We start from the raw sequence: 17,579 nt of genomic DNA on the forward strand, positions 1-17,579 counted from the left end.
AAGAGAATTTTGTTAAAATTTTCAATTTAGTTCCATATGATGTTTTTCATAATAAGTCATGTTTAAAAATTTCCTCAATTATGTTACCTAAGCACAGCTTTAAACAGTAATGATACATGTTAAAAATAAAAATTTTATGTACAATATCTCTGAAACCATTATTTAGACACTGAATGATTAAGCCAGACTTTTAAAAATTTCTTGAAATTCTTTAACTTCAGAAATTGGGGTAAAATTGTCAAGCAAGAATTGTTCTCTGCCTCTCTGTTTCTTTGCCTTTGTCTGTCTGTCTGTCTGACTGTGTGTTTGTCTGCATCTCTCTCTCTCTCTCTCTCTCTCTCTCTCTCTCTCTCTCTGTGTGTGTGTGTGTGTGAGTGTGTGTGTGTGTGTGTGTGTGTATTTGAGGAAAAGGGAAACAGAGAAAGAGAAAAAAAAGACTATAGGAGTGGGAAGGAAAGTGAGGCAAAAAAAGGGAAAGCAAAAACTTCAGAAAGGACAGACACATTTTGTATGTTTGTCACAAATATTATTTTTTCCGATTTTCATGAATATAAATATAGATATATTTATATCTATAAATATATAGATATAAATGAGAAGATGGAACCTTTTTTGAAGAATAGTTTTTATCATGTTAATTTGAGAATGTCTCTGTGGTGTAATTTTTTGATTGCTGATTGATGTGGGAAAAAGTACCTTTTGTGCTTCTTGAGAAATTTGACCTGATTTATATAGTAAAGGTGTTTGGGAAAGCCTTTGGAAGTGAGCCAATTAGCAGCATTTCCCAAGGTTGGTTTCTGCTTGTCTCTACATTGTTGATTGTATCTTCACCCTAACTTCTTTAAATGGTGGATTCTGGCATGTGAGTGTAAGCCAAACTAACCTTTTCTTCTATCAAGATGTTTGGCTCATGGTATTTATTATAGCAATGAAATATAAAGTATGACAAAATTACACATAATACTAGAAACAAAATTCTCATCATTTTATTGAAGCTTTCAAAAAATATAAATAAAAGATTTTTGGTTGCAACAAAGGATATTAATATGTTTGGATTGACATTAAGTTTAAATTGTTATATTTCAAAACTGAAAAAGATCTTAACATATTTTGACTATTAGAAAATAAATATAAGGTAACTTTCTTTTTTTTCTCTTCATAACTTCTTTATTTTATGTAAATAATCAACTTAAACATTAATTATAGAAAATAACTCCTTATTATCTTTCAAAATACTCTAAAGATTTTAGTAATGCTCTTCTTTCCATTCTAACATTACTAATTTTTGTCTCCTTTCATCTTTTTTTAATGTTTAGCAACTTTATTTTTTAAACAGAGATAAATGTACATATTTTAAAAGCATTTTTACATAAAACGATATGAATACATTTTTGTCATTACTTGGCTTTTTTAAAGGTTTGATAGTATACATTGGAATCTTACTAGTTTCAATGAACATAAAGTACATATAAAACAAAAAATAACATGGAACTAGTCAAAGTTATCTTGGTATGTAAAGATTAAACATAATGTTTTCTAAACACCAAGGATCACCACAACGCTCCATTCTTAGGTCTTGTATTATTAAAGTCTAGGTATACCACACTCTGAGAGGGTACTATCTACTGTAAAATCATACCAGAAGAATTAGAAAATTAAGAATTAAGGTCTAGATAGCTAAAATTCTAAACTTTTCTAAGAATTATTAAAAGATTTGCAATGGCTAGAAAAGTAAAAAAGAAAGGAACACTGAGATTAAGCATTATTTGTTCCTGTCGGGACAGAGATGATGGGTTACTCAGGGTGTAGAGGGGAGGGCAATGGATTGGATGTTTTCCTTTGAAGTTTCCGTGACACAGTGTGAGAAACATGCAGCTGTGCACTTTGCTAAACCAAACATGAGGGTAAAGAAACTTCTGACTTCGAGCAAGCAAATGAATAAGAGAAAAAATTCCAACCATGCATTCCTTCTTGGGTACCTGTAAGAAAGGGAGATTTGTAAACTTCACTATTCAAAGAAATTTGCAGTGATGCTTAAATTAATGCTCAGCAACTTCCTTACTAGCAAAATCCTATCACATTTTGTCACACTAATTTATCACTCATGGAATTATCCCTCAATTTATTGGACTTTTCTATGATATTATTAGATGCGTACTACTTGAAACAACTCTAATAGCACATGGACAAGTTTAGTAATGTTTAGGTAAATTTAATCTTTGCTGGATTGGAAAAGTTATTTGGACAACTTGAAATACTTTTACCATATAGTAGTTTAATAATAAATCTATGTTTCTTTAGCTGCAGTAAATGAAACTAACAATATATATTTTGTTCCATTTTTTAAATCTTCCATTACAGATGAGAATAGTGTCTACAATCTCGCTATACCTGTTATGGCTCATTAGTCACAGGAAAAACCAGTCAGCTCTATGGGGGAAGGCTCTAACAAAATTCATCATGGCCTCTAAATACAGCACAGACCAGATATTCTATTAGTGTTGTGCCAGGAGCTTGATCATTAAAAGTGAAAAATGGAAGGTTAATGAATTTCTGCAAAGACAGTTCTCGGATTCACATATTTCAAATTAACATCAATCCGTCAATTATACACATGATATTGACTTCCTTCACACTCTGCCCTTGAGCAGGATGGAAACATACGAATAGAGAAGAGACTCAGAATTATGATGGGTCTTCAGATCCCTCATTTAAATCCCAGTCAATTCTTTGTCTCTCTTAGATGCAGAACCACAGAATTTAATTAAAGGAATCAATTCCAAAATGTATGATTTATCACTAAGAAGTTATAAAAAAAAAAAAACATAAACTAACAACAACAAAGTTCTAAAGAGATAAAATGTGAAGCCCTGTAAGTTATATTTTGGCACTGCTCTTCCCTAAAGCACCTTGACAGATTTTCAGAGATCACTGATAAAATCATCCTAAATATGCACAGAGAAATAGTAGTATGTTATAAACATACCTTTAATACTATAGCTTTCATAGACACAGCTAATTTCTATTTCTATTAATGCATTTAATACATTTATATATCTAATTCATTAAAAGTTAAATATTTTAAATACAGTTGCACAGTAGAAACCTCTTAAATTATTTAAAATATTTAATAAATGTTACAAGTAGCACGTAGATACTGTTACATAGACCTCATGTCTGTTTTGATAATAAAATAAGGCATAATTAGTCAATGTGAGATACTTGCAGTTTTTAATAAGAAGCAAGCTAAACTAAGGAGGTAAATTTTAACATATTAATTCAACTGAGGAATATTGTGCACTTAATCGATACAATCACTAAAAATATGATACAATTTAAATATGACATTTTAAAGGCACCAAAAGATAGCACACCCATTTGAATATTTTTCCTTCACTTAGAGGTAAACAACTTTTTATCTTGAATTTTTTTAGACAGATATTAGGAGTGTCTGTGAGTAAAATCAAGATTACTTAAGTCCTTGATACTGATCACAAGAAGTCTAATAGTAAATCCTATAAATCTGTAAATTCTAACACTTCTCATGCTTTGCCAAGAAAATGTTCACACTGAATGGGGGGAAATCTTTCTAGTATGGAAAATTGTTGGAAGAATAGGGAAGAATTGAAGAGATACAATTTCTGAAAACCTTTCAGCTTGTTAGGGGAGTTATCAATGAACTCTTCATTCCTTCTTTGTTTGTTTATTACAGTAAACATAGTTGACCTATTATGAATCCTAAGTATATATCAAAGAGTATGGCCCAATACTCCATATTGACTTCTCTACTATGCAGGAGTTCCTGATGAAGAACATCTTCTCAAACTGCATTCTTGTCTGTTCTGTTACTTTCTCCTCATGCTTTTGTCTTTTCCAACTTTGGCTAAACCTGATTTAACAAAACAAAAAACCCAAAACCTGGCATGTATTCAGTAACACAAGTGTCAGTTGTTGGAAATATGATCAATTGATAGTTTGATTCACCACTATGAGGTAACATTATAAATATTTTAGCCACGTATAAAGTTACAATTGCCATTCCAAATGAAAGAGAAACTCAAGTGGATAAGAGAATTCTTTTTGTCTCCAAAAGTTCAGAAAGCAATCAGCACTGTTTATTAATATATTTACGTACTACTAGATCATTTTCCAAATGGCATAAAAGGAAAATAAAACTACATAAAAGCAGCACTTAATAATTTGATTTGTAGAATATGATTTTTCTGTATTTTCTTTTGAAAAGTTAATGCACACATTTTTTTTTGTGCCAAAAAGTACTGCACTTGAGTATATTTAAAAACATAACATATGTACATTGATTTCTGTGCATTTAAATCATATCATAGAAGCAGACCATACTGTATTACTTATGCTGGTTGCCACAAAATGAACGAAACTCTAAAATGCAAAGCTAAAGCTGTGAGTATTGCTGGAGACTGACCAGACATACTTTGAGAATGAGGCAATTGTTCTCAATTGTCTGTGCAATGAAAACCCTAAGTTTTCAGTGGCCATAGGAGTCTTATATTTGTTTAGCTCTCCCCTGAGTAGTAGTCAGGGAAACAAGAAAAAGAAAAGAGAAATGTCTCTAATGCAAGGCCTTAGATAAGGCATGGGTTTGGCATATATTTACTGAAAGGTGTAGACAGACATAATGAAAATACTTAGCATTTGTTGAATTCTACTGTAAGACAAGTAGTTCCCTATAATTCTTGTTTTTGAATTATATGTATCTTTTACATGAGTCATCTTTTTCCTGTGCAATGCTATAAAACAAAACTGTATTCCTTTTCACACACACTGATATATGTGTACATTACTTTCAATTCAAGTATGTTTACTAAATTCTGCAAGAAAAAAAAGCTTCCACTGTTTAGAGTAGATAAGAGAATCATAATGGGACTCTGGAAATACAGAAGTTTTCTCTTAAGTTGAATACTGCTCAAAGCAATTAAAATTTTCCATTGTGAAATGGAAAGTTATTCATTTAATATTAATAGAAAATAAGATGTAGAAAATTGTAATTCACATTGAACATCCACCTAGTTTGAAATTGATGTTTGAAATACAATATGTACATATATATTATGATATGTGTTAAGTTACAGTGTTTGACTAATTGCCTTTAAGTAATCTATCAGCACCCTGATGCAATTAAAACAAATGAACAATCAGGAAACGTTGTTTTGAGTTCAATTACATGCTTATTTAAGTTACTATGAAGGATTTTAATTTCACTTCAGTTTGCTTTGTATTATGTTTAACAAACGTTAAAGATTTTTAATTCCTCAAAAATAAAAGGAAAAAAAATTAAACTCACAATTGTGGTTATTGTTTTCCTTTGCATATTTCCTAATTAAGAGGAAATTAACTAAGCTGTATAGATTTCTTCATTGGCATAAGGGAGAGAGTTTTCGCATGCTGTTGAGAAACTTTTTGATCAAATAATATATTGATATGTACACAAAATATTTCCCTTTTGTGTTAACAAAGCCAATCACAGTGGTAATGGGAATCACAATTGAGGCAGATAAAACATTCAAACAAGAGCTTAAACTGTAGCTAACTCACCCATGATCATTCCTCTATTAACTCTAGTTGGTTCAAAGTCTCTGCTAGTTTTGCAGTGTCCTTGTTCAGTTTCTGTTTTCATGATCTGTTTATTGGTGAGAGTGGGGTATTAGAATCTCCCACTATTATTGTGTGGAGTGAAATGTATTTTTTGATCTTTAGTAAGGTTTCTTTTATGAATGTGGGTGCTTTTTTATTTGGAACATATATGTTAAGGATTGAGAGTTCCTCCTGACAGATTTCTCCAGTAATGAGTAAAAAGTGTCCTTCCTTATCTTTTTTGATAACTTTTGGTTGGAAATTTACTTTATTCGATATTAGAATAGCCACTCCAGCTTGCTTGTTGGAGCTGTTTGCTTGGAAGTTTTTTTCCCACCCTTTTACTCTGAGATAGTGTCTGTCTCTGTCTCTGAGATGAATTTTCTGTATGCAGCAAAAGGCTGGATTTTGTTTATGTATCCAGTCTGATAGCCTATGTCTCTTTATTGGGGAGTTGAGACCATTTATGTTAATAGATATCAAGGAATAGTTGTTTCTGTTTCCTGCCATTATTGCTTTTTTGGGTTGAGTTGTGTCTGTGTTTTTTTCTTCTTTTAGTTTTCTTGTTTTTACTAGGCTGTATTTTCCCTCATTGTATTGGGTTTTCTACCTATAATTCGTTGTAGTGCTGGGTTTGTGGTCAGATATTGTGTGAATTTTGATTTGTCTTGAAATATCTTCGTCTCTCCATCAATGGTGATTGATAGTTTTGCTGGGTATAGCAGCTTGGGCTGGCAATTGTGCTTTCTTAAGGAGTGCATGATGTCTGTCCAGGCTCTTCTTGCTTTCATAGTCTCTGTTGAGAAATCGGGTGTGAGTCTGATTGGTCTGCTTTTATATGTTACCTGACATTTTTCCCTTACTGCTTTTAGTATTCTTTCTTTGCTTTGGGCACTTGATATTTTTACTATTATGTGTCGGGAGGTATTTCTTTTCTGGTCCAACCTATTTGGAGTTCTGAAGGCTTCTTTTATGCTCATGGTCATCTCATTCTTGAGGGTAGGGGAAGTTTTCTTCTATGATTTTGTTGAAGATATTTACTGTGCCTCTTAGTTGATACTCTTCTCCCTCTTCTATTCCTATTATCCTTAGGTTCGGTCTTCTCATTGTGTCTTGGATTTCCTGAACATTTTGGGTTAGGAGCTTTTTGTTTTTTGCATCTTCTCTGGCTGTTTTGTCTATGTTTGCAATGTTGTCTTCTGCCCCCGAGATTCTCTCTTCCATCTCTTGTAATCTATTGGAAATGCTTGCTTCTGTGACTCCTGATTTCTTTTTTTTTTTTTTTTTTTTTTTTTTTTTTTTTTTGGTGTTCTGACTCTAGGGTTATCTCTTTTAGCGTTTTCTTTATTGTGTCAATTTCTGTTTTAATTTCCCTCTTCCATTCCTTTATGTCTTTGGTTCTGTTTTCCTCTAGTTCTTTGAGTTCTTTGAGTGTTTTTCTTGTTTCTTCTTTAAAAGCTTCTGAATCTTTTTGTTTTTCCTCCCTTTCTTGTTTAAGTATCTCTATCAGCATCTTGAGGTATGATTTCAGGTCTGTGTCTTCTTTTTCTGGAGTGTTTGGAATTCCGATGTTTGTTGTTATGGGAGAGCTGGGTTCTGGTGTTGCTAGATTGTCTTGGTATCCTTGGGATATACTCTTTCTCTTTCCTCTTGCCATTTTGTTGTCAGTGATATGTTCTTGCCTTTCCCTTGTATCTGGTCTGTGTCCCTGGTTCTCCACTGGTCCAGGTGTCAGATGGGCCGAGCCCTGTTCTATGCCTCAGAGTAGTCGGCTGTAAACAGAATTTCCAAAGTTCTGTTTCTGTTCGCTGGATCAGGCACGGCAGGACAGGGCAAAGCAGGGGGTGCACTTTCCATGTGCACTCCGCAGAGATCTCTCTGCTCTCCTGCAGCCTAGGTCTCCCACTCACCAGTTGTTCAGCCTTTACGAGCTGCCGTTCTGGGTAGCAGATGGGCCGGGCTCCGCTCTGCGTCCTGAAGTTGCCTTTGGGTGGAAACAGAAGTTCTAATGTTCTGTTCCCAGTTACTGGATCGGGCAAGGCAGAGCAGGGCAAGGCAGGGGGTGCAATTTCCGTGTGCACTCCGCAGAAATCTCTCTGCTGCCTGGCAGCCCAGGTCTCCCACCCACCAGTTGCCCATTCCTTTTCATTTATCTCTTTATGCTGAACTCAATCACATAACATTTAAAGTCATATGTTTCTCATAGAAACATATCACTTGAGAATACAGATATTACTTTTGGAAGAAAAGTAGTTTAGTTATATAAATTTTGATGTTAGTTTTGTCTCATTATTTTTAGTCAGTTGTAAGTGATTTTGGAGAGTTGGCAGATTTAATTTTAAAAAGTGACATGAAAGACTAAAGGTAAATATTCCCTATCCTTATAAACCAATATTATATAAATATTAATTTTCCTTTTGTTTTTTATTAAATATATTAATTTATTCACCTTATCACTAAATATGAGCCCTTCTTCTCCTACCTGTACTTCTTCATCTATGTACTTCTTGTCATCTACAATATTTTCTGGGTTTGGTGACAGTATATGGGATGGATCCCAAGGTAGGCAGTCCCTGAATGGCCTTTTCTTCAATCTTGGCTTCAAACTTTGTATCAGTGCTTCTTCCTGTGAATATTTTCCCCCATTCTAAGAAGGACTGAATTCTTCCCTTTTTGATATTTCAAGTTCATGAGCTTCAGGTGGTCTGTAGAATATATCTATGATAATACGAGATTTGGGGCTATTATTCACTTATCATGTGTCTTCTTTGTGATTGGGTTACCTCACACTAGATGATATTTTCTACTTATATCCATTTGCCTAAATTTTATGAAGTCCTTGTTTTTAATATCCCCATAGTACTCCATTGTGTAAATGCAATATATTTTCTGTATCCATTTCTCTGTTGAAGAACATCTGTGTTCTTCTTTCTTGCTTATGCCTATTAAAAACAATGCTGCTATGAACATAGTGGATCACATGTCTCTGTTATATGTTGGAGGACTGGTATAGCTGGGTCCTCAGGTAGTACTATGTTTAATTTTCTGAATAACCTCTAGATTGTTTTCCAGAGTGGTTGTACAAGCTTTCAATCCTACCAACAATGGAGTAATGTTTCTTTTTTCTTCCAATCCTTGCCAGCATGAGTTGTCACCTGAGTTTTTGATCTTAGTCATGCTAACTGGTGTGAGGTAGAATCTCAGGGTTGTTTTGATTTGCATTTCCCTGATGACTAACAGGTTGAACTTTTCTTTATTTGCTTCTCAGGCACTTTATATTCTTCAGTTGATAATTCTTTGTCTAACTCTGTAACTATTTTTTTAATCGGGTTATTTGATTCTCTGGAGTCTAACTTTTTAATTCTTTGTATATATTGGATATTAGCCCTGTATCAGATATTGGATTGGTAAAGATATTTTTCCAATCTATTGGTTGCAATTTTGTCCAATTGAAAATGTCCTTTGCTTTACAGAAGAAGTCTTGCGATTTTATGAGGTCTCATTTCTCAAATCTTGATCTTGGAGCATAACTCATTGGTATTCTGTTCAGGAAAATTTTCCCTGTGTCTGTTTCTAAGCTCTTCCCTCACCTTATCTTCGATTAGTTTTAGTGTGTCAGGTTTTGTGTGGAAGTCCTTGATCCACCCTTACTTGAGCTTTGTACAAGGAGATAAGAAAGGATCGATTTGCATTATTCTGCATGCTGACTGCCAGTTGACCTAGCACCATTTATTGAAGAGCCTGTCTTTTTTTCCATTGAATGGTTTTAGCTCCTTTGTCAAAGATCAAGTGACCATAGGGTATGTGTGTTCATGTCTAGGATTTCAATTCTATTTCAGATCTACCTGCCTTTCTCTGTACCAATACCATACCGTTTTAATCACGTTTGCCCTGTAATACTGATTGAGGTTGGGGATTATATTTCCCCCAGTAGTTCTTTTATTGCTGAGAATAGATTTTGCAATCCTTGTTATTCATGTAGAATTGAGTTGGAACTTTGATGGGGATTGTATTTAATCTGTAGATTACTTTTGTCAAAATGGCCATTTTTACTATATTAATCCTGCCAATCTAAGAACATGGGAGATCTTTTTATCTTCTCAGATCTTCCTCAATTTCTTTCTTTGGAGACTTGAAATTCTTGTCATACAGATCTTTCACTTTCTTGGATAGAGTCACAATGAAGTATTTTATATTGTTTGTGACTATTGTGAAGGGTCTTTTTTTCCTAATTTCTTTTTCATCCTGTTTATGTTCTGAGTAGAGGAAGGCTACTGATTTGAGTTAATTTTATATTCAGCCACTTTGCTTAAGTTGTGTATCAAGTTTACAAGTTTCCCTTATAGAATTTTTAGGGTCACTTAAGTATACTATCATATCATCTGCAAATAGTGATATATTTACTTCTTCTTTTCCAATTTGTATTTCTTTGACCTTTTTTTTGTTATGTAATTGTTCTGGCTAGGACTTCAAGTACTATCCTGAATAGATAGGTCGAGAATGGGCAGCCTTGTCTAGTCTCTGATTTTAGTGGGATTGTGTCATGTTTCTCTCCATTTAGTTTAATGTTGGCTACTGGTTTTCTGTATATTCCTTTTACTATGTTTAGTTATGAGAAATTTTCTTTCAAGATCTGTAAAGTATAATGTCTTTCTTACCTATTTTCTAATCATGATCCTTCCAAGTACCTGCCTTGGCAAACAGTTACAGAAACTCTAAGACGGGTATTGAGAAAAATAGCATTTATTAGATCAATAGCTGCATACAAATTACCAAAAATGTTTTCTTCTGACTAAATAAGAAAATCACATCTGGTAAAGCAGCTGCAGTGAGAGTCACTACATGATTGTGTTTTTGAGAGTCTACTGTCATTTTCCATGATCTATCTGTCTTCTGCCCTGACTAGATAGAATAGCTAAAGGTAGATGAGTGTTGAAAAGTACCAACCCTGTATCTTTAAAGTTCTTTATGGTAGCATTACTTTGTGCATTTCCAACATGGATGTAACACTGTCTTGAATCATTATTTTCTCTGCTAGAGGCACCTATAAAGGCTACAACTTAGCCTTTACAAAAGAGTTTTCATTCAACAGGCCAAGGAACCAATGTGAGATGTCTGCCAACTTGAAACCAAATCAGTGTCAGTAGTACCTTCTAGCACCACAGAATAAATACATCAACCCACTGAAATTCCTTTCAGTCAGACCTCAGCCAAAAACTCTATTAGTCATCTGATCTCTATAAACCTGTATTTTAAATGAAGGGCCACAATGATTCTTGGAATCTCTTTCAGAACCGTTATTCATTAGATTTCTGAAAATCTGATTGTATCCTTTCCCCCAGAGAATAGTTACACTGTAAAAGGCCAACCTTCCTATAGAGGAAAGACTGAGGACACGCTAACAGTCAAATATTTAAGTATCTTATCAAGTTCATTCCCAAGAGAATATGGTCATACCTTCATGTATCTTGAGCCTTCCCATTGTAGCAAATACTCACTCTTGTACTGTAAATTTTTTTGAGCTACGTAATCCATTCATTGCCACTAAGGCAAGGAACTCCAGGCATTTCCAACTTTATTTTAGGAGTATATCATTGACAAATGCTATTAAAATAATTTTCACATTATTTAACTGTATGAGTTTCCATATTAGACCTAGAATCTCTACCCTTTGGGTCCAGATCCATAAACTCAGCATTATCCTATCTTCTACCATCATTCCACTCTCATCATATATTCCCACCCTTTAGCTCCAATGAGTTAGCAAACTCATTAACCTCTTTAGTAGTATAGTGTACACACTCATGTATTACGCTGCCTGCTTAACCTCTAGGATTCTGCTTAGGCTCTATGTCTTGTTATAGGAAGAGCCAACTATTGGTGGGCCTTGAGTAACATTGGCATAGTTTTGCCTAAAATTTCCTTCAAAGAAAGCCACTGCTGTTTCAGCAAAGAATGAAAGATTAGTCTCTTGCATCAAAGAAAAGCAATATTTAAGGGTGTGTTGGTGTAAGTCTTCAGCTGAGGTTACAGAGACTATTTTTTAAGTAAGTTGACCCTTAACAATATGAAGATTTAAAGTTTCCAGTTTCAATAGGGTCCTTGCATGCACCTCTATCCAGTTATAGGATGCCATTATCTTTTAGTTAATGCTCTACTTTAAGCACTGCCACCCTCCAAGGCTGGGACTTGAAACTCTGCTTTTATTTAGTCAACTTTATAAAAAGGCTTTATGTCCAATATTTTGCAACTTGCTCTCTTTGGCTGCTGAAGAAAAGATTCTGTGCCACAGCACACTTAGAAATTATTCATTGTTGAATTTCACTGTATTCTGACATACTAGAAGTTGATTAATTTTAACATACAGCTAATTCTTTTCTTTTGTCAAATTGTCAGGAGACGAAAAGATGCTAGGAGCACACACACATACAAACACACATACAGATATACACAGACAAACACAGAGAGACATATATGTATATAGAGACATATAGACATATAAATATTATATATATGTATATAAAATATTAGGAGTTTCTGCTTTTCTGTCTTTTATATCAGTTTCCCTAAAATTGTTTCGTCCATATAAAAGGTAGATCATCCCATCTCAATGGAGATATAAATTAATGGTTTATCTTCTAAAGCCAAAGATCTGGATTAGAAATAGTTGTTTCTTCTTCAGTTTTGAAAAAACATTTTCCCAGATGTGGTAAGTCATTCAACTTTTTAGTAATTCCAGATGTAGTCAATTTCACAAACAGGAATAGCCATCCACAATAATCTACAATCTCTAGATATGAGATTCATTGAAGGGACACAGACATTGATCCAGAGTCCCCGAGTCCTACAACTTCATGAGAAAGTCGCTCTCTATAAGTCAGGATATTATCTACCAAAACTTTAGCTGATTTAAGTTTGGATTGAAACAGTTGAATCAGACATCTGATATTTGACACAACTTTACATTAAAAAGCCATAGTTTATAAAATGTAACCTACCCAGTTATATTTCCTGGACTCTTTATAAATCTGTTTATTGATCATACCGTTTGTTTCTTTTGATGATTGCCTTCTGCAGTAAATAGGGAGATGTGGTGGTAGGTATTTGGGTCATACAATGCCCAGAATAAAATTACGTTTTTTTTTTTTTTTCTTGTTTGTGCAGACTTGGAAGCAGCATAATATGCATAAAATGGAACTATGGAGCATTCTCATTCATTTAATTGATGCTAGACAAATATCATTACCTAAGTAAATTTGGAGAGTAAAGGCATTATTACTGCTTAGAATTCCCAGTATCTAATGATGGCTGGAAGAAGTCAGAGCAGAAACTCAGGTAAAAACCTAAATGGGAGACTATGAAGTAATGTTTACCATAGGTTTTCCTCTTATGCAAACAGGTATTAATTTCCTAGGGGTATCAATATCCATAGTGCTCTAGATACTCCCATATCAATAATTAAATACGAAAATATTCCATAGACTTCCTCACATGTCATTCTCACAGAAAACCTTTCTCAGTTGACATTATCTCTTCCCAGGTATGTGAAGTTGTCCATCCTACAAAGGTTACAATGCATATGATCATACAAGAAACAAAAATCACCACTTTTGTTATAGTCATAAATAAATATTCATTATTTGTGTCCTCTCTCACATTTAATAATGGATGTATAATATCAAAGTACATTCTATAATCATTTTTGTTGAATTTTCAGAAAAGTGCTCATATACACTATATTTTCTTTTAGTAATGAAAATGAAAGTCTTTGCTCACAATTTGACACAAATGCTTTCAAAGTGGTATTCATGCAATATTTGAAATAATATATCATATTTAATAAAAATCCAATTCATCTTACCAAGTGCAATTCAAATAAATTGTCCTTTTGAAAGGTAATCATTAATTACTCAACTGTCAGAAATAATTATTTTCAGATATCTCCTGTTGGCAGCTCATCAAAATGAAAATAAAAGTTGCCTGTGCAGCATAAACAATTGGAGATTTTCTCTGTAGTCATCATTTAAAAGTGACTTCTGATCTGCGCTAAGACACCCTCCTCAGGAAGGAGAGCATATGGCATCCCCCCCCTTAGCCTTTGCTTACTTTACAATTCATTCATAGAGAAACCAGAGGCTGAGCAGCAGCATAATTTCAGACTTGATGCTTGCTCTCTTTTTCTAAAGAACTACTTCAAAAATGACACTGGCACAATGGGATTTTACTTTAACCTCAACAGAGCAAAGATGTTGCTGATTATACAGAACTTAAAATGAAAACACAAAGATAACATAGTTAAAGAATCCAGGACTTTCAAAGGAAAGTAGACAAGCAATAAATTGCAATGCCTTGACTATGCTTCAGGATATGAAAGCCTGAAACTCCCATGTGGGACTGAGTTTCAATTTTGAGATAATTTTCTTGTCCTTTTCTCACTAGCACAGGACTTGTAAATAACACATACTCTCAAGTGAAGCTATATCATACTTCTTGGGCAATTTCACTTCAGCATGAATGTCTATTAATCAATTTTTCTTGGTACTTTCATTTACATAGACTTTTAAGCACAGTGGATACTTTAAATACAGTGAAATAAAAACTGTAATATTAATGCATTGAAGAGAAGTGGGAAGTCAGTAGAAGTTTTGATGGGTTGTTTTCCAAGTGAAACTAAATAAAAAATAAAATAAAACAATAATCAATCCATTTATTATTTAGACCACATTGCAATTAAATGCAACTTATAGAATTCAGTTCTTATGGTGATTATATTATCAAACTAATAAAAATTACAAATAAATGCTGGTGAACTCAATATACATGTTTACATCCAGACCCATCATTAAATCTGTAGGATGTACTGGGAAGAGTAAGAGAGTTAAGTTGTGGTTAAGTTGTCTACCAGACAATATTGCCATTCCAAAATTAAATGACTAATAAATGTCGTCAAGTCAGTATTACAGTTGCTTCTCAGGTGGCAATATTGTTTATAAGCAAAATACTAAATGTATCATAGTCTTAGTCAAAATTTATTTTTGTTTTATCTGTTTTAAATTTCACTGCTAAGTTTTAAGTATACAACTAGTATAATCATTAAGTTCCTTTAAAAGTGAAAGTGTAGCAAAGATTTTCAAAGGATGACAGAGTGAAATTAAGTTGATAGAGCTGTAAGCGAAATATCCAATGAAAGACACTACAGAATTTTGCACTAGTACAAACTGAATTGTTTTCCTGTCTATCCCAAGTACAACAGAACTCTTCACTAACATGCTAAAATCTTAATAGAAATTGGTGTTAAAAGTCATAACTAATAAAAGTTTTATGCTGAGAATATCCTACTACAAACATGTTACTGAACCAGCACAATTTATAATTTCATTCTAAACATAATCTTTATACCCACATATAAGTTTAGATATTACTTCTCTTCAAAGAAATTTCTCTTTGCAACAGGTGGAGACAATGACAGAAACCATAACTAGTTAAAACATAGAGATCACGAGATAGCGGTGTGTCTATACCAAATGATACATCTAAAATACAATTTTTGCACCTAACACTCAAGAATCCTTGGAGAAGAGGGGAAAGAAATATTATATTAATCAGAGCAACCAAAGAATCTATTGTGAGATTATGACTCCTATAAATATCAGAAAAACTTTGCCCATAATACATAAACAATATGGCTGCCTCAAAAAGCCCCAAAACAACAACAACAACAACAACAACAACAACAACAGTAACACACAAGAAGGTATAACACCAAAAGAAATGTTAACATGGAATGAAAAAATACTAGTGGTCTAAAACATGGTAATAATAATATGACTCCATTTATAGATGGGTTTCTTACTCAACATTGTTGATGACATTGAAGACATGATGCAGTGCTCAAAGGCTGGTACTACTCCTGCAGAGGACCAGTGTTCAATTGACAAGAAACACATTAGGTCGTTCACATCACAATCACCTAAGAACTCCAGTTACGGTCTCTAGGACCATCTGCACTCATATGTGCATACCTATCAACACAAACATGCACTTACACATATAAATAAAACATAGTAAATTTTGGAAAAATAATGTCTATATTGAGGGATGAATATTTACCACTGGCTGATCACATAAAGGAACTAGAATGAACCGTTATTACAAAAGATGTATCGACAACAATCTCAGCTCCAATAGAAGGACAGCAGTAGTTTAAAATCGAAATCCGACAGGGAAAAGAAACAATGGCATTAAGGCAATAAAAGACACACTAAATGAACTGAAACAATTATCTTAGATAAAATATTGCTATAAAATAAATAAGTGATTTTGAAAGTATTTGGTGCTTCTACCTTGTGTTATGAAAAATTGATAGAAAATGCTGTACATGAAGAAGTATCTCAATGAGAATATTATTTCAGACATAGCTAAGGACATTTTCAGTCACAGAGGGAAAAGATTCTTTATTTAGATTAAATCTCTGAAGAAAATGAAAGGATGTCTACAAATACCCAGGAGAAAAAGAATACATAAAACACATTTAAATTTCAACTCATTTTAAAAGGTAATTTATATATGGAAATGCAGAAGATAGTTCTGTTAGATACAGAACAGCGCATGAAGAACCATTTACTGAAGTTCCTCTGATGAAGTTCTCCTGTGCCCAACACATGGGACAGGATTTTAACTGGAAGTTTATACTAAAGTCAACATGTTAGTAGCAATAAGTACGTGTACATTATGAACAAACAAATATTAGTAAGGGTAACTAAAAACTAACAGTTACAAATAATAAGCAAAGAAGCTCTCATCATATGCAGCATGTTTAATTCTGATTAAATGTGCGAATAGTTGACAAAAAATATATAGTATGGTATTTCACACAAAGTATAAAATGGTGAAAAAAATATGAGAAAATAATACAAGAGTATTATTGATTTCCCTATCTTATCAGGCATAAAGTCATATTTATAAATAAAATATAAACTTGGAAAAAAACTTCAAATCTCTGCCATTTATCAATATTTTCTATGAATTTAAAGATTATTTTAGATGTTATAAATTTTGTCTTTAAACAAATGACACCTTTATTTGAGTTTTAATTTTGTCTAATTTCTTTTTGTTCCCAATGTTCAAGATATTGTATGTAATGCTTTAAATAAAATAGACATTCATTTCAAAGAAAATATTATTTAATATATCAATTAACATTTCACTACACCTGACCAGAACAATATAGAGTAAGTGTTAAGACCTTTTCTTTCAAAAAATGTAGGATCTAACATTTTTCACAAGTGTAACATATAAATGCATTTTATATCTTAATTTTAAATGAATTATATGTGCTATTCACATATAAATATCATAAAGTCATTGTGCTCAAATAAACAGAAACACATAATAGTTGTGTAACATGAATTTAGCTCTGTGACCTAGAGTCACATAAGTGACCAATCAGCAGACACTAGCCAAAGCATAAAAGGGAGAACTATTGGGTCTAATATGTTCTCCTTACTTAGTCCTATTTCATACAAATTTCTATGAGATAATTTATATAAAATATTTAAGGCAAAGTAAGAAATCTCTGAAGTATATAATTCTAACAAGGATGCTTTTGATTCTGCCAAACTCTACAGAATCTTTAATACCCAATTTCCTAAAAGCCCATTTCTCTATTTGTTAAAAATCCGTATCCCTAACAACAGCGGAGGAGTGTTCCTCTTTCTCCCCATCCTTGCCAGCATCTGCTGTCACCTGAGTTTTGAATCTTAGCTATTCTTAATGGTGTGAGGTGGAATCTCAGGGTTGTTTAGATTTGCATATCCCAATGACTAGTGATGTTGAGCATTTACTAATTTGTTTAATTAAAATAAAAAATTAAGAATGGCAACACGAACCAAAATTATAAAAAAATCCATATGGTATGTAAATCTCTGTGGGATTTTGGCCTATTGCTCTAGTACTACTCCTGGTGAAAG

Source organism: Micromys minutus, assembly GCF_963924665.1.
Source record: "Micromys minutus genome assembly, chromosome: 26".
NCBI lineage: Eukaryota > Metazoa > Chordata > Mammalia > Rodentia > Muridae > Micromys > Micromys minutus.